The sequence below is a fragment of the Somniosus microcephalus genome, chromosome 11 (genome assembly GCF_052327205.1).
Source record: "Somniosus microcephalus isolate GS21.2 chromosome 11, FLI_Smic_1.0, whole genome shotgun sequence".
Taxonomy (NCBI): domain Eukaryota; kingdom Metazoa; phylum Chordata; class Chondrichthyes; order Squaliformes; family Somniosidae; genus Somniosus; species Somniosus microcephalus.
Genome location: NC_140997.1, coordinates 122,313,779 through 122,336,967, shown reverse-complemented (window position 1 = coordinate 122,336,967; position 23,189 = coordinate 122,313,779).

Here is a 23,189-nt window from a genome sequence, read left to right as displayed (position 1 = left end):
TGAAATAGGTCATTGTACTCTTTCATGAGTTCATCATAGACTGTCTCTCCTTCGCTTTCCACAACGAGGACTCTTTTTACCAGGTTCAGTCTCTCACAGGCTTTTAACCCTAGTATGGCTTGCACATCCTTTGGCACCACGATTAATGCTAGCGTGTGCTCTCTGTCCTTGTGTGTCACTTTGACAATGCATTTTCCTTTCACTGGTATGTCAGTACCTGAGTATACTGTCACTTTCACTTTTATTCCATGTATCTTTGGTCTGGGTCTAATTTTCTTAAAATCAGTCTCTGATATCACATTAACTTGTGCTCCAGTATCCAATTTAAATGGAATGTGTATGTCATTCACTTTTAGTGTCAACATCCAGTCTCCTTTTTCTTTTTTGTTTTCAGACACGACATCCACATAGAACTCCTCTATCTCGCTTTCATCTACTGCATGGACCTTGCTTTGTTGCGCTTGGTTCTTACAGCAACGGGCATAATGGTTGTTTTTGTTGCAACTATTGCATGTTTTACCATATGCTGGACACTTTTTTGGTGTGTGCTGTGTACCGCTTCGACTACATGACTTTCGATTGCCCCTTTCATTTTTGTTCACTGGCCACGCCTCTTTTTTCACATTGGCGCTCTTTTTGTTAAACGGTTTGTGTCCGTTCTTACTCACTGCATCCATGTTGCAGCTATTGTCACTGAACAGCTCCTTTGCCTGCAACTTCACAGTCTCTGTAGCCCTACACAGTGCTATGGCTTTTCCCAGGTCTAGATCTTGCTCTCTTAGCAGTCTTTCCCTTAGACCATTATCTGGAATACCACACACCAGTCTGTCTTTTACCAGCGAGTCTGTCAGTCCCCCAAATTCACATGTTTTGCTTCGGTTTCTCAGTTCAGTCACATACTGATCAATAGTCTCTCCCGTTTTCTGTACACATATGAAAAATCTGTGCCTCTCAAACGTCACGTTACGTTTAGGTATGCAGTAGGCCTCAAACTGTTCCATTATTTTATCTAGCTTCATTTTGTCTCCATCAGCAGCGAATGAGAAGTTATTGTACACCTCCAGCGTTTCATCACCCACGACATGTAAGAACCCTGACGATTTCTTTTTATCACTTTTCTCGTCAGCTCCGATTGCTGATAAATACAACTCTAAACGTTGTTTGAATCTCCTCCAATTTTCAGCCACATTACCTGTCAACTGAAGCTTCGCCGGTGGGTGTAATCCTACCATTTTTTCACTTCGTTAGCTATTCTCCAATGGTAAGTAACGATGTTCTCTTTTGGCTTGCTAATATGTGGAGAGCTGATTTAACTTCAGATTTTTCCTCTTCATCTCTTTCAATCACTTCTGACACCATGTATTGATTTCTTTGTGAGTTCAATGACGAGGCATTTATGAAAGAGAATGTCTTTTAATCTAAAGTTTGTTCAACTCTGGTTAACAGCCTTACAGGAGACACCATGCTAGAAATCCATCTAAAACGAAGCTAAAACTAAACTGCTTGTCTCTGTCACATGCCCTCTGCTGGTCAGGCATAAGTAATCAATCAGGCAACTATGCTGGTAAGGCATCATAATCAAACAGGCAAATACCCTCACTATTTGCTGATATCATTACACTGTCCACCAGAGTTCCATATATTCTGTCGGGCTTCACAGGCAAGGAACAGGCTGGCGCACATTCCATTCCCCTCTCCATTCATTTAGGACCACTCCGCACCAAGTGGAGGTGTATACTGATGAAGTGGGAGGTGGAGAATGGGAAAGGGATCCTCGGGTCCGATTTTTTGGTCGAACACAGGATCCTCGTGGACCTAAGAAACCATTGTCTTTGGGGAGCGGGTAAGGATGAGCCAGGCAAGGTAGTCGTCATCCCAGGGGAAGGAGAAAGAGGGGCCCTGTGCACCGTGAAGCCAAAAGAGGGCTACGACCTCGAGATCATGGTCTCAGGCATCCCACAAGATTTGCAGGCATTCGTGTGCGACCATCTGGTGACGTTTGCCACTCACAAGCACGATTGCGGGAGGGTCACCGGGTTTGAGGTCAGAGTAGATGGAGACCCCATGGCCCGACCCCAAAAACAGTACAACTTCCCCCGGGAAGCGGAGCCCGACATGGAGACAGCAATATCTTCACTGGTGCAGCAGGGCATGTTGAGACCGATAGTCACCCATGTGAACTCTCCGTTATGGCCGGTGAGGAAGCCGGACGATTCCTGGAGAGCCACGGTGGACTACAGAGTCCTCAATAGCAACATCCCAGCCTGCGCACTGACAGTAGTAGCAGTTGCCGACCTGATAGGAAGTATTCCAGCCTCCGCAACCACGTTCACGGTACTGGATATTTCTAATGGGTTTTGGTCCATCCCTTTATGGAGGGAGTATCAGTACAAGTTTGCCTTTACATTTCAAGGGCAACAGTACACCTGGAACTGCTTGCCCCAGGGTTTCCACAACAGCCCCAGCATTATCCATCAATGCATAGCAGGGAGTTTAAAGGAGTTCAGCCAGCCCAATCAGCTAGTGCAGTATGTGGACGACCTGCTCCTGTTCACAGACTCAACAGAGGAGCATGGCCCACTATTGGCCGAGTTATTGGAGCTGTTAGGAAGAAAGGGTTTCAAAGTGAACCCAAAGAAGGCACGGATCGGCCAGCAGGAAGTGAAATTCCTGGGTCTGACCATCCGCGCCGGTGAGAGAGCCATAGATAAGGCCGGACGGGAATCGGTACAAGATCTACCGATCCCCACCACCGGAGCCCAGGAGTGGGAAATAGGAGATAAGGTCATGGTAGGAGACTCTGCCCGAGTGGGGAGTTCAGAGCCACTGTACAGGGGACCCTACAAGATTGTAGGCAAAGCCAGCCCCATGGTATACGCAGTGAAGTTGCCCCGGCGCACTAAATGACTTCACATCAATCAGTGCAAACTGTTTAAATCGGGTGCAAGAGCATCAGCAACCGAAGCCAGGTCTGAGGGTAAAGATCCTCAGTCTGAGGCGCGCGATGAGTCACAGACCACACAAGCTGGTGTTGTAACCTGCTTGGAAGGAGAAGAGGTCCCGCCTGTTACGTCCGTGTAATAATAAGAAAAGGATTGCAGAGAACGGTACAACAGGTGTTTACTGAACGTGGTTCAAACTGCAACTGAAACAACAGATTACTACTCAGCGTTATATACAGGTGTGGTCACTGCCAGTACTACAGTATACATGAGCTGTAGAAAGTAGTTCCCCCCTTAAAGGTACATACATTACAATTCCTCCCCTTTTAGATTAACAGTACCATAACACTCATTTAACAATTAAATATCAAACTAATTACAATTAACACTTTTAACATGCAACATTAGCTGAAAATAGTCTATTTATAAATTCAGTCATTGGGGAGGCTTCCTGATCCTTTCTGGATAGCACCTTTCCCGAGTGTCTTGCTCTTGGTGCGGAGGCGATTCTGGCCCCCTGTCGTCGGTTGGTTCATCAGCTTCCGATGCTACTGTTTCTGGGGTAGATGCTACCTGTGCGTCGGGTTCATCACCAGGTACGTATGGGCGAGGCATGGGGTTGACTTGTTACTGTGACTCTAGGATCTGGTCAGCATGGCGTCTCACGATGCTCTCCCCAACGTCCACTGTGTACATTAGTGGCCCCTGCCGTGAGAATATCATTCCTGGTTGCCATTTCTCTGTTCGGTAGTCGCGGGCCAAGACTGGTTGCCCTACATTGAAGCTCCTTGTCGGCTTCTCATTGATGTGCTGGAATTGCTTACTCTCAACATCTCTTCATACATTTGGTCTGAGCAAATCCAGATGAGATCTCAACCTTCGGTTAAAGAACATCATGGCCGGGGCCTGGTTGGTGATTGCATGTGTCACATTTCTGTAGGCTAACAGGAAATTGTCCACCTTATGCTGCAGTGGAGTGTCATCATCGCACATGGCCTTTACTGCTTTTTAAAGGTTTGTACGAACCTCTCAGCCAATCCATTTGTGGCTGGATGATACGGGGCGGATGTGTAATGCCTTACCCCATTCCTTTTCATAAATCTTCGAAACTCTTCGGACACAAACTGTGGTCCGTTATCAGAGCAAATTTGCTCTGGCAAGCCGTTCCTGACAAAAATGGTCCGTAGGACTGCAATAGTTTTCCCCATGGTGGTGGAGGACATTTTGATCACCTCAGGCCATTTTGAGTGCGCATCCACGGCTATTAAAAACATTGAGTCCATGAATGGACCAGCAAAATCAATATGCACCCGTTGCCATGGAGATGAGGGCCACTCCCATGGGTGTAGAGGGGCATGTGGTGGTGCATTTTGGACCTTCTGGCATCCTGAGCAGCTCTTTGTCAGGTTCTCAATTTGCTGATTGATCCCCGGCCACCACACATAAGCCCTAGCAAGGCTTTTCATTTTCACCCCTCCCAGATGACCTTCGTGAAACTCATTGAGCACTCTCTCCCTTAACTTGGGTGGAATTACCACTCGGGATCCACACATCAAGGTCCCCTGGCATACTGACAGCTGTTCTCTTCTGGATGAGAATGCTGGCAACAGTGAGTCGCCATGTGCTGGCCATCCCTTCACCGTCAAATCATATACCCGAGACAGTGTCGGGTCATTTCGGGTCTCCTTCTCTATACCAGCGTTAGTTACTGGCAAGCACTCAATTATAGTCGAATGAAATATTTCGACAGGATCCACTGCTGGTGCTTCCTCCGCAGTAGGCAGTGGCAGGCATGATAGCCCATCAGCGTTTCCATGCTGTTTTGTGCCCTTATACTCGATTTCATATTGGTGCACCCCTAGAAAAAGGGACCATCTTTGTAGCCGTTGCGCAGTCATCACCGGAACGCCCTTCTTTGGATTAAAGATGGAGGCAAGTGGTTGGTGGTCAGTCAGCAAGGTGAACTTCTGCCCATGCAGATAGTGATTGAACTTTTTCACTCCCCACACTAGGCTGAGGGCCTCCCTGTCAATCTGGGCATAGTTACGCTCGGCTGAGGTTAGTGACCGAGACGCAAATTCTACTGGCCTCTCCGAGCCGTCCGGGAATTTGTGCGACAGCACCGCTCCAATGCCATAGGGTGATGCATCACACGCCAACCGAATTGATAGTGCTGGGTTGAAATGAGCCAACACCTCTTTTGATGTGATCAATGCTTTGCTCTTCTGGAAAGCTCGTTTACCTTCATCACTCCACTTCCATGGTACCCCCGTTTGCAGTTGGGTGTTCAGTGGGTGTAGTACAGTAGACAAATTCGGCAACAACTTATGGTAGTAGTTCACCAGCCCGAGAAACGACCTCATTTTCCGGTGCTGGAGCCTTGATGACTGCCTCAATCTTTTCAGGGGACTTATGTAACCCCTCTTTATCAATAACGTGGCCACAATACAAGATCTGCTTCTGGAAAAACTCGCATTTGTGGCGATTAGCTCAGAGCCCATATTCCTTCAATCTAGTGAGCACCTGCTCCAGGTTGGCGAGGTGATCACTATCATTTTCGCCCGTGACCAGGATGTCGTCCAAATAACACTGGGTCCCTGGAATCCCTTGCAGGACTTGTTCCATTGCCCTTTGCCAAATAGCCGGAGCTGATGCTACCCCGAACATCAGCCGGTTTTATTGGTAGAGACCTTTATGAGTGTTGATCGTGAGGTACTGTTTCGAGGCTTCTTCTACCTCCATTTGCAGGTACGCCTGGGCCAGATCAACCTTAGTGAAGCGTTTCCCTCCAGATAGCGAGGCAAAAATATCTTCAATCCGCGGAAGCGGATATTGTACAGTGTGAAGGACTGGGTTCACTGTCACCTTAAAGTGCCCACAGATGCGAACCTTCTTTGGTTCCCCAGGCGTATTACTCAACAACCTCTTCATTACAGGAATGATGGGTGTAGCTCACTCGCTCCAGTCCACTTTGGACAGTACTCCTGAATGTTCCAAACCTTCCAGCTCTGCTTCGACGGCTGGGCGGATCGCATAAGGTACCGGTCTGGCCTTAAATAACTTTGGACTTGCATTTTCCTCTATTTTGATCGTCACTGTTATGCCTTTTAGTGTTCCGAGTCCCTGCTGGAACACTTCTTGTGCGTCAGTTAGCATTTCTGACAGTCGTCCAGGTGTAATGTCGTCATCCTTTTTGGCATCTACAGTCAGTGCTTGTATGGAATGCCAATCTAGCTGTATCTTCCGGATCCATTCATGTCCTAGTACTGGTGGTCCTCCATCTGGCAATACATATAGGTCCATTTTTGGTGTTTCCTTGCCATTATATATAACGTTCACCCTTATTTTTCCTTTGGGGTAGACTTTTTGCCCCGTGTACGTCTTCAAGACAATCTTTGTATCTCTCAAGGGTGTATGTGAGAATAGCCGCTTGTAGTCCCTTTGGTTTATGACTGTTAGGGCTGATCCTGTGTCCAATTCCATTTTCACTTGGACTACTGCTACCTTGAGTGTGACCCAGATAGTTTGGCGATCCTCCGTTTTGATCACATTTTGTAGTTTCAGACAACCCAGCTCCTTGCTTCCGGAGTCTGTATCACTCTTCTGTTCGTCTGAACTACTCTCCGTCACCTTATGTACCTTCTTGTACTTCCCCTGTGGAGATTTCTTGCTGCTGGTTTTCTTTCCCGACCTGCAGACTCTTGCTATGTGTCCTACTTTTCCACACTGTCTGCACACTTTGTCCTTGAACCAGCAATCATTATGGTCGTGTGTTGATCTGCCGCAGCGATAGCACTTCACTGTTCCGTATGACATTTCATTTGTGCCATATTCTTGCGGTCTCCGTTGTATCTCTGCAGCGCCCCGTGCTGCTGCTTCGTGTGATACTGCAATGCTGAAAGCCTTGTCCAGCGTAAGATCCTTTTCTGATAGAAGCCGTTTCTGGGTTCCTTCACTTTGAAGCCCACACACAAACTTGTCCCTTAAAGTATCTGCTAGTCCGGTTCCAAACTGGCAGTTTTTCGATAGCTTGCGCAGTTCCGTTAAATACTCAGCATTACTTTCATCTTTATGCTGGTTCCTTTTGTGAAACTTAAATCTTTCTGCTATCAGCAGCGGTGTGGGTTTTAAGTGGTCCTGTAGGATTGACACTATGTTTTCAAAATCCTTTTCTACTGGCTTCTCTGGGTGACTAGGTTTCGCAGTAAGCCATACGTTTTTGCACCCATTGAATTCAACAATACCAGCGCTTTCTTGTCATCTGGCACTTCATTCGCCTTGCAGTATACTTGTGTGCGTTCGACATATGTCGTCCAATCTTCGACTTCATTGTCGAACGCTGTGATACTGCCACTCTTCGGCATTTTTGGGTGTGGTTAGACTGGCTTAAAATGGCATCTCCCGCGCTTTCCTTTCTTCCCCGCTGCGGCTTATAATGGCGTCTCCCGCGCTGCTGCCAACGCCGCTCTCGGCGGTCCTCATGGCAAATGGCGACGCCCTGTGGGTTTCGTGTTCTGCTCCTGCGCTGCTGCCAATGTCGCTCTCTGCAGTCCTCATGGCAATGGCAGCGCCTCGCATTTTCCTGCGCGCCTCTCTCCCCCGTTGATGCTGCTCGGCCCTTGACCACTGGCTGCGGTCTGCTCTCTCTCGCCTCTCTCCCCCGTTGATGCCGCTCGGTCCTGAACACCGGCTGTGCCCTGTGCGCTCTGCCCTCTCTCTCTCCCCCGTCGACGCTGCTCGGCCTTTTTCTGTGCCGCTTGGTCGGGCTCTCGCCCATCGCTGTCCGGGAATGGTCTGTGCAGTACCTGTTGCCAGCCCGTTTCGCTGGACCACCGTGACTGGAAAGCCAAGCCTGGCTCTCGACAGCCTCCGCTGTGATGCTCAAATCTCCGCTGGATGACAGGGCGGTTGCCCGTGGTCGACACCCGTGCTTCTGGACTCGACCTTCTTCCACTGTTCTCCAGGAGCGAATCCCTGGGAGGTGATTCAGAGTTGCAGGTAGGTTCAAACTTGCTCGTCGCCACTGTTACGTCCGTGTAATAATCAGAAAAGGACTGCAGAGAACGGTACAACAGGTGTTTACTCAACGTGGTTCAAACTGCAACTGAAACAACAGATTACTACTCAGCGTTATATACAGGTGTGGTCACTGCCGGTACTACAGTATACATGAGCTGTAGAAAGTAGTTCCCCCCTTAAAGGTACATACATTACACTGCCCACCTGGGGGGAGCTTTCTCCAATGGCCTGGGACTCGGACGAGGAGGGGCCCGAACAACAAGGTCCTGCCCTCGACACAATTCTGGAGGAGATGGAGTCGGAGGACGGAGATCCCGCCCTCGACTCGAGCGTGGTAGAAATTGGGGGCAGAGACTCTCCACCTGTAGGGACAGGTGAGGAGGAGCCATCTGCCACAGGCCCAATTCCCGAAGGGGCGGAGCCTGAGGGGAGGGAGCCGAAGCCCACAGTTGTGGAAGAGCCACGGGCTGTGAGAGCTGAAGTCCCACCCGAAGGTCCACTCACCAAGGGAGCCTGCCCAAATCCCAAAGGGGCGGAGCCTGAGGGAAGGGAGCCGAAGCCCACAGTCGTGGAAGAGCCATGGGATGTGAGAGCTAAGGTCCCACCCGAAGGTCCACTCGCTAAGGGAGCCACGCCCAAAGTACCTTTTCGCAGGTCGACTAGAACGCCTCAGCCTGTAAAACCTTGGCCCGATTCCCCCGCTCCCAGTAAACGCCGACTTCAGAAATCCTTGACAAAACACAGTCCCCGATTAACAGCAAAAGTCTGCGGGGAACCCGAGCCACAGGTCACTGCAGCCCCACCACAGGGAGCGGCAAGCTGCAGTCCAATCAGGGATTAGGCAAGCCACCCGGGGACGGGCGGCGCTGTACATAAATTAAGTTTAGGTTTAAGTTTAAGGTGTGTAAATATTAAATGATTAGAGTTTAAGTAGTTTTAAATCTGCCCAGTATGTGTGTTGTTTTGGATCGAGGTCGAAAGACCCGATCATGCCGTCACCTAAGCCAGAATCTCTCGGGAGCCTGGCTATATTGTTTGATTTATTACAGGAGCCAGTAAAGATGAGAGGGATCCTCATCGCGTTCGTGATGATCGGATGGAGCTGGGCCTATCGGGGCCGCACCAAGGATTCCACGATCTATGGGTGCTCTAGAAATAGAGGCCCCATCGCGACTGATGGAACCGGCTCACGGGACGCTGAAGAGACTGCTGCCTACTTCCATGAAGGGAGATGGCCAGGCTGGCTGGGGTCGAACTCTACTGAATACTCCAGCCAGACGGGGTTTGCATACAGAGAAACGTCTCTGATGTGCCCCAGGGTGCGGATCATTGCACCTGGGATCAGCGTCACCGTGGGCAAGAAGATTTGCCTTGTTTGCCATGGACATGTACCTTTGGACCGCTGGTGGTGGCTGCGCAAGTTGAGCAGCACCATGAAGAACTCAACTGTGGAGTGGGAGAGATTGGGTAATAACACCCATCGGACAATAACGGGAACTAACGGGGGGTTGAGTGTCTGTTGGGACAAATGGTGGAAACCAGATGAGGGGATCTACATCTGTATGTGGGGTTCAGAACGCGCTTGCCCCACAGGTGTCTCCATCTTTTTACAAAGACAGTGGCAGGATGCTGGACAAGGAATGAGGTGGGACGTCAGCACACGGGCGTGCGGAGTCCCATACTCTCAGATCCCAGTAAACGCCACGGAGCTCATCACCCGACCCCGCAAGCCCCTGCCCACAGTTCCGGTAGCTAAAGCCCTCAAGGAAGGGTGCCCCACCACGACAAAGGGACCCGGGAATGGATTGGCATTGGTACCCACAGGTCAGGTACTGTACCAAGGGGTCCACTACGCGGTGGCTTCGGTGATTTTAAACCTCACCGAGGTACGATTGCCAGAGTGGTGCCCCAGGGAAACGGAGCAATTATACCAGGTCCTGTTAACAAACATGTTTAAACAGTTTTACGAATTCAACTTTGCCGATGTTGACAGAGCCGAATTGTACACCACACCACATGAGGTCTTGGACAGAGTAGGGAGACAAAGAAGGGGTGCAGTAAATTATATTTTCACAGCTTTTAATACAGGAACTTCCGTCATCAACACACTGGATGACGTGGAGCTGCAAACCCAAATTAATGGTTTAAAAACACAGTTAAGAAAGATACTGACTGACGAGAATAAGGTAGTGGGTTCTGAGTTACATGAGGACCAGGCCATGACACTACACTTAAAAGAGATTATAGCTGAGCTGGAGAAACATGCCAGAACGGTAAATGCTCTCATCCAGGAGGATCGGAATGCATCCGATCAGGCGGCGCAGAACGAAGCTTGTGTGCTATATGGGATGTGGTTACTGGACGAGGGCCGCAGTAATCTGGAGGATTTAAAACAAGGTTTAGTCCCCTCCTGGATCAGCAACAAGCACCTCGCAGCCCTCCACCCTTTTGAGAATGCATTGAGTCCGTGCCAGCTCAGACTAGCTTCAGAGGCCTACCCAGTCCCAGTGGACTGTGGACGGTCTAATCACACCATTATGGGTAAAGTGGTAAGAATGCGTGATGGGAAAGACAGCAAAACCCGCCCCGGTATACAGGGTGGAGAACATTGGAGTCATTCAGGGGGGTGCGCACATTCGCTACACGGGGGTCCCACCTTACGTCATTCGATGGGAGCATGCAATGATGGGTACTGACCTCTCGGGGTGCCGAGCCGGGGAGCACACATCATTCTGTGTCCCCAGCACTTGAATGCCCATTCAAAACCACAGTGCAGGTTCAGAACTGCTGGCGCGAAGCCTATAAATTGCACCATGGAGGCAATGGCACAAGGCCATGTGCCCCCGCAGGTGGCATATATAGGAGGTGGGACATACTGTGTCACCACTGCAGCGCCCCACTACCAGCATGGACAGCACGGTTGGTGTCTGGTTAGTGACAGCAGCTTCTGTTTCAAGCCCAGGGCAGAAGTTCAAGTGGCCCAAGAGCGAATTGTCCCCATTCCTGAACCCTCCACTGTTCACATCACTGTTAAAGAGAATTTCACCGATTTGCAGCGATTCATTGCACATTTTGGATATATCATTCCCCCTCTCCCTGAACACCTCACCAAGATATTATAAGCCGTTCTTGTTTCACAGAAACACTTCTACAAACTGGAGCAGAAGACTTTAGAGATAGGGGCAGACATATTGGATATAGTGACCTAACCTTGGAGGGACGTGTTCACTAATATAGAAGTCCCTTCCTGGATTAGGATAGCCTCCCACATTCTTGTAGTGTGCCAGGTTATCATTGTAGTTTATTTACTGTTTGTACACTGTGAAAAGGTCAAACATTCGCAAAAGTATGAGAATAGAGGGGAATGGAGGGAGCATTATGTGCGGGTAGAAGAAGAGACACCCGTTTAGATTTTTGCTGCTTTGTATAAAGTTAAAGTTTTCCCTCCCTCCTCTGTATTATTTTTGACATGTATTCATGTGCATTTTGAATTTTTCGCATATGTATTTTATCTTATTATTGAAGTTTTATTAGATGTGATGTTATTATTAAAAGGGTAATGTGTATGCACTAGGTGATGGAGGGGTATAAGGACCCCCTCCATGCCTGGAAGTAAATTGTTAGACTTTTAACTCCAAGGTATTGCCATCTATAGATGCTTAATGTACACTAGATTTTTCTGAAATGGGAATTGCATGTGTCGTGGGGTCATAGATAGGTAAATACTAGGGATGGTTAGATTGTGGAAGTTCAGAATATTTTGCTCACCCAGAATTATAATACATCAAGCAAGTTACAGTATCATCAGGGGGGAGTGTAGGATTCGCAAAATTGGATTTTGTATTAATAAGGGTCAAATGGCAGAAGAGGCCGTGATTTTAAAGACTGTTTTAAAAGAAGCCCAGAAAAAGGGGCATACAAAATGGCCACCATACCAGTGACCAGCTTATTGGGACACTTTAAAATGGTTCCTGCGCAACCTCAGACAGCTTTGGGGATTCAACCTACAGCAAGTTCTGGAAGCCGTTACTGAGAGAACGAAACCAGACCCACACGTATGCATATGGATTAGATGCAGATCCAGTCAAGATCGGCCTGGAGACAGAGGCCATCTAAATGTTGACCCAGACAAAAGGGGACAATTTCATATTCATGAGAACAGCGCCCAGGACTAGATAACGAGATCAGCAGGACATTAAAAACAATGAAGGTCATTCCAGACCAGAGATGGGCCTTTACCGGCCGTTTAAGACATTTTAAAATATAATAACTACCCCGCTGTGCTCCCAGCCCACCAAAAGTAAAACAAAGACTAACCTGATTTTGGGCGGGAGACAGAAGTTTCTGGAAGAAAGGTATATCTGGAAGACTTTTCGGCAGTTGGGGCAAGCTTGGAGACAGTGGCAGCTTGAGAGAACGAGAGTTTGAATCACAGCTCAGAAGAAGAAGCAGGCACTCGCAGGAGGAAGAAGAAAGCCAACATCGAGAAGGCCGTCTCGAAGCCGGCGTCCCACCCCGGGGAAGCACATCGGGAGATCATCGACCATCCCCGGGCCATTGCCGGAACGAGAGGCCATCGACCCAACTTGGGAGAAGAAACAAAAACAAAAAAAAACCCCAAGAGAAGAAGCCTTCCAGCCACCCCGGTTGGAAGAAGAAGAGATAAAAACAAACTGAAGAAGCGATGGGAGCCAGCCCAAGGCTCCTCTAACCAGGGTCAAGCCGACAATCCTCGACCCTGCCGACATCCAAGCCCCCTGGTGTCCAGCAGCCCCCGACCCCCACCTCAGGAGAGAGGTGTGGCAGAGCTCACAGGGGCTCCACGATCCACGTGGAGACGAAACGCCTGAAAGGACCAAACACAGACTCGATTTCAAAACCTTGCACTTCTTATTGGGATTGGTGAGCATGTTTCTGGCCCTTCACAATCAGATCTAGATAGGTTTAATAAGGGGGTGGATTTAAGGGTACAATTAACATGAGTTGTTGTCCCTCGATGTTCTGTGTGTTTCTTTATTTCATGATGATCTTTGTAGAGTATAAGATGCCTGTATTTACCTTAGTTAGTACTGTGTCATTATGATTTGTTTGTGTGTTTTTCCCTCCCATGTACTCCCTTATTTGCTTGCATTTGATTTGATATTTTTCCTTATGCAATAAAATTTCATTTTGTTTCATCAAACTTGGTCTACAAGAGTTTTCTCTACATTGTAGTTCCTGCCCCTAAGTCCAGAGTATAGAATCTAAGGGGCGAGTGGGTCGAACCGCTCTAGGTTTTACTGTGCAAGAGAGAGAAGCCTCTAGAGAGAGAAACCTCAGGGAAATCTCTCAAGGAAAACCCCTTACAGTATCATCGAATTTGTAGGCCCCAGTCTTCAAAGAACTGCACGTCGCAGCAAGGAGTTAATGACTGCCAAAGAGTGAGAAACACTTCCTGCTGTTGTGAGTCAAGTATGTCTGATTGCGAGGCTTGACTTTCTTCTGCCAGTCAGATAGATTCCTGAGATCTCATTAATGCAGCTTTCTCCTTACCTTGTGGCCACATATCTGCTGAACCAACAGGCTGAGCACCGCCTGTGATCAGAGCCATTATCATTTTGGTGCAGAGCAATTACAACAGGGCGCAGATAGAAAATGGCTGCCGTAATCTGCACCTCACAGCACAACTCTCCCAGAAGGCTTCTGGGAGGGTCTGCACTTGTTTCCAGGAGTAGAATTGGGGCCACAATGAAAGAGATGTAGACAGAAGCCTGAAGGTTAATTCCTAATTATAAGTTTTGTGACAGGACTGGTTCACAAGATGCCTGTGTTGTGGCGCCATGCTAGTCAAATAATCTGAGATGGAGCAGTCGGAGTGTTCATATTAGTGAGAGTGAATCTCTCAGTTACACTCGACAGGTAACACCAAGGCTGTTCCCCAGCTCAGCTATGATTTTGGAGACTGTGCTGGTATTTTTATTAAGAAGAAAATATATCCTAATAGGTAGAGGTTGCGAAATGTGTGCAGCATGAACCGTACACAGGAAAGGCTCCCTGCGCCTGAGTGACTTGGCCTGAGGCCCATCCAATATTCAGCCTCAGGCCTCATTATCATCAAACCAGCGAACTAATGGGCATTCCCAGGCAGCTTGCCGGCGAAGAGGCCTTGAAGATTAGGTCGCTCTTGCTGTTTATGGGAGCTTGCTGCGCACAAATTTGCTGCCGCGTTTCATACATTACAACAGTGACTAGACTTGAAAAAGTACTTCATTGGCTGTTAAGTTCGTTGGGACGTCCTGAGGTCATGAAAGGTGCTTTTTAAATGCAAGTCTTTCTTCTTTCTTCTCTCCCTCCATTGGGGACTTTCCCATTACATACTGGAGCAGAGAGGAGGGAAATCCTCCGAGGACCTATCGTCATCTCCTCACAGCGGGAGGGGAAGGAGTGGTCAGCAACGGTCACAGCGGGAGGGGAAGGAGCGGTCAGCAATGGTCACAGCAGGAGGGGAAGAAGCGGTCAGCAATGGTCACAGCGGGAGAGGAAGGAGCAGTCAGCAATGGTCACAACGGGAGGGGAAGGAGCGGTCAGCAATGGTCACAGCAAGAGGGGAAGGAGCGGAATAGCAATGGTCACAGCGGGAGGGGAAGGAGCGGTCAGCAATGGTCACAGCGGGAGTGGAAGGAGCGGTCAGCAATGGTCACAGCGGGAGGGGAAGGAGTGGTCAGTAATGGACAAAGTGGGAGGGGAAGGAGCGGTCAGCAACATTCACAGCGTGGGCAAGTAGCGGTCAGCAATGGTCACAGCGGGAGGGGAAGGAGCGGTCAACAATGGTCACAGCGGGAGGGTAAGCAGCGGTCAGCAATGGTCACAGTGGGAGGGGAAGGAGCGGTCAGCAATGGACACAGTGGGGGTAAGGGAATGAGCGGTCAGCAACGGTCACAGCGGGAGGGGAAGGAGCGGTCAGCAATGGTGGCAGCAGGAGGGGAAGGAGCGGTCAGCAATGGTCACAGCAGGAGGGGACGGAGCGGTCAGCAATGGACACAGTGGGGGTAAGGGAAGGAGCGGTCAGCAATGGTCACAGCGGGAGGGGAAGGAGCGGTCAGCAATGGTCACAGTGGGAGGGGAAGGAGCAGTCAGCAATAGTCACAGCAAGAGGGGAAGGAGCGGTCAGCAATGGTCACAGTGGGAGGGGAAGGAGCGGTCAGCAATGGTCACAGTGGGAGGGGAAGGAGTGGTCAGCAATGTTCACAGTGGGAGGGGAAGAAGCGGTCAGCAATGGTCATAGCGGGAGGGGAAGGAGCGGTCAGCAATGGTCACAGTGGGAGGGGAAGGAGCGGTCAGCAATGGTCACAGCGGGAGGGGAAGGAGCGGTCAGCAACAGTCACAGCAGGAGGAGAAGGAGTGGTCAGCAATGGTCACAGCGGGAGGGGAAGGAGCGGTCAGCAATGGTCACAGCGGGAGGGGAAGGAGCGGTCAGCAATGGACACAGTGGGATAAGGGAAGGAGCGGTCAGCAATGGACACATTGGGGGTAAGGGAAGGAGCGGTCAGCAATGGTCACAGCAGGAGGGGATGGAGCGGTCAGCAACGGAAACAGTGGGGGTAAGGAAAGGAGCGGTCAGCAATGGTCACATCGGGAAGGGAAGGAGCGGTCAGCAATGGTCACAGCGGGAGGGGAAGGAGCGGTCAGCAATGGTCACAGCAGGAGGGGAAGGAGCGGTCAGCAATGGACACAGCAGGAGGGGAAGGAGCGGTCAGCAACGGACACAGTGGGAGGGGAAGGAGCGATCAGCAATGGTCACAGCGGGAGGGGAAGGAGCGGTCAGCAATGGTCACAGCAGGAGGGGAAGGAGTGGTCAGCAATGGTCGCAGCGGGAGGGGAAGTCGCGGTCAGCAATGGTCACAGCGGGAGGGGAAGGAGCGGTCAGCAATGGTCACAGCGGGAGGGGAAGGAGTGATCAGCAATGGTCACAGCAAGAGGGGAAGGAGCGGTCAGCAATGGTCACAGCAGGAGGGGAAGGAGCGGTCAGCAACAGACACATTGGGGGTAAGGGATGGAGCGGTCAGCAATGGTCACAGCAGGAGAGGAAGGAGCGGTCAGCAATGGTCACAGAGGAAGGGGAAGGAGCGGTCAGCAATGCTCACAGTGGGAGGGGAAGGAGCGGTCAGCAATGGTCACAATGGGAGGGGAAGGAGCGGTCAGCAATGGTCATAGTGGGGGTAAGGGAAGGATTGGTCAGCAATGGTCACAGCGGGAGGGGATGGAGCGGTCAGCAATGGTCACAATGGGAGGGGAAGGAGCGGTCAGCAATGGTCAAAGTGGGAGGGGAAGGAGCGTTCAGCAATGCTCACAGCAGGAGGGGAAGGAGTGGTCAGCAATGGTCACAGCGGGAGGGTAAGGAGCGGTTAGCAACGGTCACAGCGGGAGGGGATGGAGTGGTCAGCAATGGTCGCAGCAGGAGGGGAAGGAGCAGTCAGCAATGGTCACAGCGGGAGGGGATGTACCGGTCAGCAATGGTCACAGTGGGAGGCGAAGGAGCAGTCAGCAATGGTCACAGTGGGATGGGAAGGAGCGGTCAGCAATGGACACAGTGGGAGTAAGGGAAGGAGCGGTCAGCAATGGACACAGTGGGGGTGAGGGAAGGAGAGGTCAGCAATGGTCACAGCAGGAGGGGAAGGAGCGGTCAGCAATGGTCACAGCAGGAGGGGAAGGAGCGGTCAGCAATGGTCACATCGGGAAGGGAAGGAGCGGTCAGCAATGGTCACAGCGGGAGGGGAAGGAGCGGTCAGCAATGGTCACAGCAGGAGGGGAAGGAGCGGTCAGCAATGGTCACAGCAGGAGGGGAAGGAGCGGTCAGCAATGGTCACAGCGGGAGGGGAAGGAGCGGTCAGCAATGGTCACAGCGGGAGGGGAAGGAGCGGTCAGCAATGGTCACAGCGGGAGGGGACGTCACGGTCAGCAATGGTCACAGCGGGAGGGGAAGTAGCGGTCAGCAATGCTCACAGCAGGAGTGGAAGGAGCAGTCAGCAATGGTCACAGCGGGAGGGGAAGGAGCGGTCAGCAATGGTCACAGCGGGAGGGGAAGGAGCGGTCAGCAATGGTCACAGCAAGAGGGGAAGGAGCAGTCAGCAATGGTCACAGCGGGAGGGGATGTAGCGGTCAGCAATGGTCACAGCGGGAGGCGAAGGAGCGGCCAGCAATGGTCACAGTGGGAGGGGATGTAGCGGTCAGCAATGGTCACAGCGGGAGGCGAAGGAGCGGTCAGCAATGGTCACAGCGGGAGGGGAAGGAGCGGTCAGCAATGGTCACAGCGGGAGAGGAAGGAGCGGTCAGCAATGATCACAGCGGGAGGGGAAGGAGTGGTCAGCAACGGACACAGTGGGGGTAAGGGAAGGAGCGGTCAGCAATGGTCAGAGCGGGAGGGGAAGGAGCGGTCAGCAATGGTCACAGCGGGAGGGGAAGAAGCGGTCAGCAATGGTCACTTAAAGAGGGGAAGGAGCGGTCAGCAATGGTCACAGCGGGAGGGGAAGGAGCGGTCAGCAATGGTCACAGCGGGAGGGGAAGGAGTGGTCAGCAATGGTCACAGAGGGAGGGGAAGGAGCGGAATAGCAACGGTCACAGCGGGAGGGAAAGGAGCGGTCAGCAATGGTCACAGCGTGAGTGGAAGGAGCGGTCAGCAATGGTCACAGCGGGAGGGGAAGCAGCGGTCAGCAACATTCACAGCATGAGGGCAAGTAGCGGTCAGCAATGGTCACAGCGGGAGGGGAAGGAGCGGTCAACAATGGTCACAGCGGGAGGGGAAGGAGCGGTCAGCAATGGACACAGTGGGGGTAAGGGAATGAGCGGTCAGCAACGATCACAGCGGAAGGGGAAGGAGCGGTCAGCAATGGTCACAGCGGGAGGGGATGTACCGGTCAGCAATGGTCACAGCGGGAGGCGAAGGAGCAGTCAGCAATGGTCACAGTGGGATGGGAAGGAGCGGTCAGCAATGCACACAGTGGGAGTAAGGGAAGGAGCGGTCAGCAATGGACACAGTGGGGGTGAGGGAAGGAGCGGTCAGCAATGGTCACAGCAGGAGGGGAAGGAGCGGTCAGCAATGCTCACAGCAGGAGGGGAAGGAGCGGTCAGCAATGGACACAGTGGGGGTAAGGGAAGGAGCGGTCAGCAATGGTCACATCGGGAAGGGAAGGAGCGGTCAGCAATGATCACAGCGGGAGGGGAAGGAGCGGTCTGCAATGGTCACAGCAGGAGGGGAAGGAGCGGTCAGCAATGGTCACAGCAGGAGGGGAAGGAGCGGTCAGCAACAGACACATTGGGGGTAAGGGATGGAGCGGTCAGCAATGGTCACAGCAGGAGGGGAAGGAGCGGTCAGCAACGGACACAGTGGGGGTAAGGGAAGGAGCGGTCAGCAATGGTCACAGCGGGAGGGGAAGCAGCGGTCAGCAATGGTCACAGCGGGAGGGGAAGTAGCGGTCAGCAATGGTCACAGCGGGAGGGGACGTCACGGTCAGCAATGGTCACAGCGGGAGGAGAAGGAGTGGTCAGCAATGCTCACAGCAGGAGGGGAAGGAGCAGTCAGCAATGGTCACAGCGGGAGGGGAAGGAGCGGTCAGCAATGGTCACAGCAGGAGGGGAAGGAGCGGTCAGCAATGGTCACAGCAAGAGGGGAAGTAGCAGTCAGCAATGGTCACAGTGGGAGGGGATGTAGCGGTCAGCAATGATCACAGCGGGAGGCGAAGGAGCGGTCAGCAATGGTCACAGTGGGAGGGGAAGGAGCGGTCAGCAATGGTCACAGCAAGAGGGGAAGGAGCGGTCAGCAATGGTCACAGTGGGAGGGGAAGGAGCGGTCAGCAATGGTCACAGTGGGAGGGGAAGGAGCGGTCAGCAATGGTCACAATAGGAGGGGAAGGAGCGGTCAGCAATGGTCATAGTGGGGGTAAGGGAAGGATTGGTCAGCAATGGTCACAGCGGGAGGGGATGGAGCGGTCAGCAATGGTCACAATGGGAGGGGAAGGAGCGGTCAGCAATGGTCAAAGTGGGAGGGGAAGGAGCGGTCAGCAATGGTCACAGCAGGAGGGGAAGGAGTGGTCAGCAATGGTCACAGCGGGAGGGTAAGGAGTGGTGAGCAACGGTCACAGCGCGAGCGGAAGGAGCGGTCAGCAATGGTCACAGTGGGAGGGGACGGAGTGGTCAGCAATGGTCGCAGCGGGAGGGGAAGGAGCAGTCAGCAATGGTCACAGCGGGAGGGGATGTACCGGTCAGCAATGGTCACAGCGGGAGGCGAAGGAGCAGTCAGCAATGGTCACAGTGGGATGGGAAGGAGCGGTCAGCAATGGACACAGTGGGAGTAAGGGAAGGAGCGGTCAGCAATGGACACAGTGGGGGTGAGGGAAGGAGCGGTCAGCAATGGTCACAGCAGGAGGGGAAGGAGCGGTCAGCAATGGTCACAGCAGCAGGTGAAGGAGCGGTCAGCAATGGTCACATCGGGAAGGGAAGGAGAGGTCAGCAATGGTCACAGCGGGAGGGGAAGGAGCCTTCAGCAATGGTCACAGCAGGAGGGGAAGGAGCGGTCAGCAATGGTCACAGCAGGAGGGGAAGGAGCGGTCAGCAACAGACACATTGGGGGTAAGGGATGGAGCGGTCAGCAATGGTCACAGCAGGAGAGGAAGGAGCGGTCAGCAATGGTCACAGCAGGAGGGGAAGGAGCGGTCAGCAACAGACACATTGGGGGTAAGGGATGGAGCGGTCAGCAATGGTCACAGCAGGAGAGGAAGGAGCGGTCAGCAATGGTCACAGCGGGAGGGGAAGTAGCGGTCAGCAATGCTCACAGCAGGAGTGGAAGGAGCAGTCAGCAATGGTCACAGCGGGAGGGGAAGGAGCGGTCAGCAATGGTCACAGCGTGAGTGGAAGGAGCGGTCAGCAATGGTCACAGCGGGAGGGGAAGGAGTGGTCAGTAATGGTCAAAGTGGGAGGGGAAGCAGCGGTCAACAACATTCACAGCGTGAGGGCAAGTAGCGGTCAGCAATGGTCACAGCGGGAGGGGAAGGAGCGGTCAGCAATGGTCACAGAGGGAGGGGAAGGAGCGGAATAGCAACGGACACAGCGGGAGGGAAAGGAGCGGTCAGCAATGGTCACAGCGTGAGTGGAAGGAGCGGTCAGCAATGGTCACAGCGGGAGGGGAAGGAGCGGTCAGCAATGGTCACAGCGTGAGTGGAAGGAGCGGTCAGCAATGGTCACAGCGGGAGGGGAAGGAGTGGTCAGTAATGGTCAAAGTGGGAGGGGAAGCAGCGGTCAACAACATTCACAGCGTGAGGGCAAGTAGCGGTCAGCAATGGTCACAGCGGGAGGGGAAGGAGCGGTCAACAATGGTCACAGCGGGAGGGGAAGGAGCGGTCAGCAATGGACACAGTGGGGGTAAGGGAATGAGCGGTCAGCAATGATCACAGCGGAAGGGGAAGGAGCGGTCAGCAATGGTCACAGCGGGAGGGGATGTACCGGTCAGCAATGGTCACAGCGGGAGGCGAAGGAGCAGTCAGCAATGGTCACAGTGGGATGGGAAGGAGCGGTCAGCAATGGACACAGTGGGAGTAAGGGAAGGAGCGGTCAGCAATGGACACAGTGGGGGTGAGGGAAGGAGCGGTCAGCAATGGTCACATCGGGAAGTGAAGGAGCGGTCAGCAATGGTCACAGCGGGAGGGGAAGGAGCGGTCAGCAATGGTCACAGCAGGAGGGGAAGGAGCGGTCAGCAATGGTCACAGCAGGAGGGGAAGGAGCGGTCAGCAACAGACACATTGGGGGTAAGGGATGGAGCGGTCAGCAATGGTCACAGCAGGAGGGGAAGGAGCGGTCAGCAACGGACACAGTGGGGGTAAGGGAAGGAGCGGTCAGCAATGGTCACAGCGGGAGGGGAAGGAGCGGTCAGCAATGGTCACAGCGGGAGGGGAAGTAGCGGTCAGCAATGGTCACAGCGGGAGGGGACGTCACAGTCAGCAATGGTCACAGCGGGAGGGGAAGTAGCGGTCAGCAATGGTCACAGCGGGAGGGGAAGGAGCGGTCAGCAATGGTCACAGCGGGAGTGGAAGGAGCGGTCAGCAATGGTCACAGCGGGAGGGGAAGGAGCGGTCAGCAATGGTCACAGCAGGAGGGGAAGGAGCGGTCAGCAATGGTCACAGCAAGAGGGGAAGGAGCAGTCAGCAATGGTCATAGCGGGAGGGGATGTAGCGGTCAGCAATGGTCACAGCGGGAGGCGAAGGAGCGGTCAGCAATGGTCACAGTGGGAGGGGATGTAGCAGTCAGCAATGGTCACAGCGGGAGGCGAAGGAGCGGTCAGCAATGGTCACAGTGGGAGGGGAAGGAGCGGTCAGCAATGGTCACAGCGGGAGAGGAAGGAGCGGTCAGCAACGATTACAGCGGGAGGGGAAGGAGTGGTCAGCAACGGACACAGTGGGGGTAAGGGAAGGAGCGGTCAGCAATGGTCAGAGCGGGAGGGGAAGGAGCGGTCAGCAATGGTCACAGCGGGAGGGGAAGAACCGGTCAGCAATGGTCACAGCAAGAGGGGAAGGAGCGGTCAGCAATGGTCACAGCGGGAGGGGAAGGAGCGGTCAGCAATGGTCACAGCGGGAGGGGAAGGAGTGGTCAGCAATGGTCACAGAGGGAGGGGAAGGAGCGGAATAGCAATGGTCACAGCGGGAGGGGAAGGAGCGGTCAGCAATGGTCACAGCGGGAGTGGAAGGAGCGGTCAGCAATGGTCACAGCGGGAGGGGAAGGAGTGGTCAGTAATGCTCAAAGTGGGAGGGGAAGGAGCGGTCAGCAACATTCACAGCGGGAGGGTAAGCAGCGGTCAGCAATGGTCACAGTGGGAGGGGAAGGAGCGGTCAGCAATGGTCACAGCGGGAGGGGAATGAGCGGTCAGCAACGGTCACAGCGGGAGGGGAAGGAGCGGTCAGCAATGGTGACAGCAGGAGGGGAAGGAGCGGTCAGCAATGGTCACAGCAGGAGGGGACGGAGCGGTCAGCAATGGACACAGTGGGGTTAAGGGAAGGAGCAGTCAGCAATGGTCACAGCGAGAGGGGAAGGAGCGGTCAGCAATGGTCACAGCGGGAGGGGAAGGAGCAGTCAGCAATAGTCACAGCAAAAGGGGAAGGAGCGGTCAGCAATGGTCACAGTTGGAGGGGAAGGAGCGGTCAGCAATGGTCACAGCGGGAGGGGAAGGAGTGGTCAGCAATGTTCACAGTGGGAGGGGAAGAAGCGGTCAGCAACGGTCACAGCAGGAGGAGAAGGAGCGGTCAGCAATGGTCACAGCGGGAGGGGAAGGAGCGGTCAGCAATGTTCACAGCGGGAGGGGAAGGAGCGGTCAGCAACGGACGGAGTGGGGGTAAGGGAAGGAGCGGTCAGCAATGGACACATTGGGGGTAAGGGAAGGAGCGGTCAGCAATGGTCACAGCAGGAGGGGACGGAGCGGTAAGCAACGGACACAGTGGGGGTAAGGAAAGGAGCGGTCAGCAATGGTCACATCGGGAAGGGAAGGAGCGGTCGGCAATGGTCACAGCAGGAGGGGAAGGATCGGTCAGCAATGGTCACAGCAGGAGGGGAAGGATCGGTCAGCAATGGACACAGCAGAAGGGGAAGGAGCGGTCAGCCACGGACACAGTGGGGATAAGGGAAGGAGCGGTCAGCAATGGTCACAGCGGGAGGGGAAGGAGCGGTCAGCAATGGTCACAGCGGGAGGGGAAGGAGCGGTCAGCAATGGTCACAGCAGGAGGGGAAGGAGTGGTCAGCAATGGTCACAGCAAGAGGGGAAGGAGCGGTCAGCAATGGTCACAGTGGGAGGGGAAGGAGCGGTCAGCAATGGTCACAGTGGGAGGGGAAGGAGCGGTCAGCAATGGTCACAATGGGAGGGGAAGGAGCGGTCAGCAATGGTCATAGTGGGGGTAAGGGAAGGATTGGTCAGCAATGGTCACAGCGGGAGGGGATGGAGCGGTCAGCAATGGTCACAATGGGAGGGGAAGGAGCGGTCAGCAATGGTCAAAGTGGGAGGGGAAGGAGCGGTCAGCAATGGTCACAGCAGGAGGGGAAGGAGTGGTCAGCAATGGTCACAGCGGGAGGGTAAGGAGCGGTTAGCAACGGTCACAGCGCGAGGGGAAGGAGCGGTCAGCAATGGTCACAGCGGGAGGGGACGGAGTGGTCAGCAATGGTCGCAGCGGGAGGGGACGGAGCAGTCAGCAATGGTCACAGCGGGAGGGGATGTCC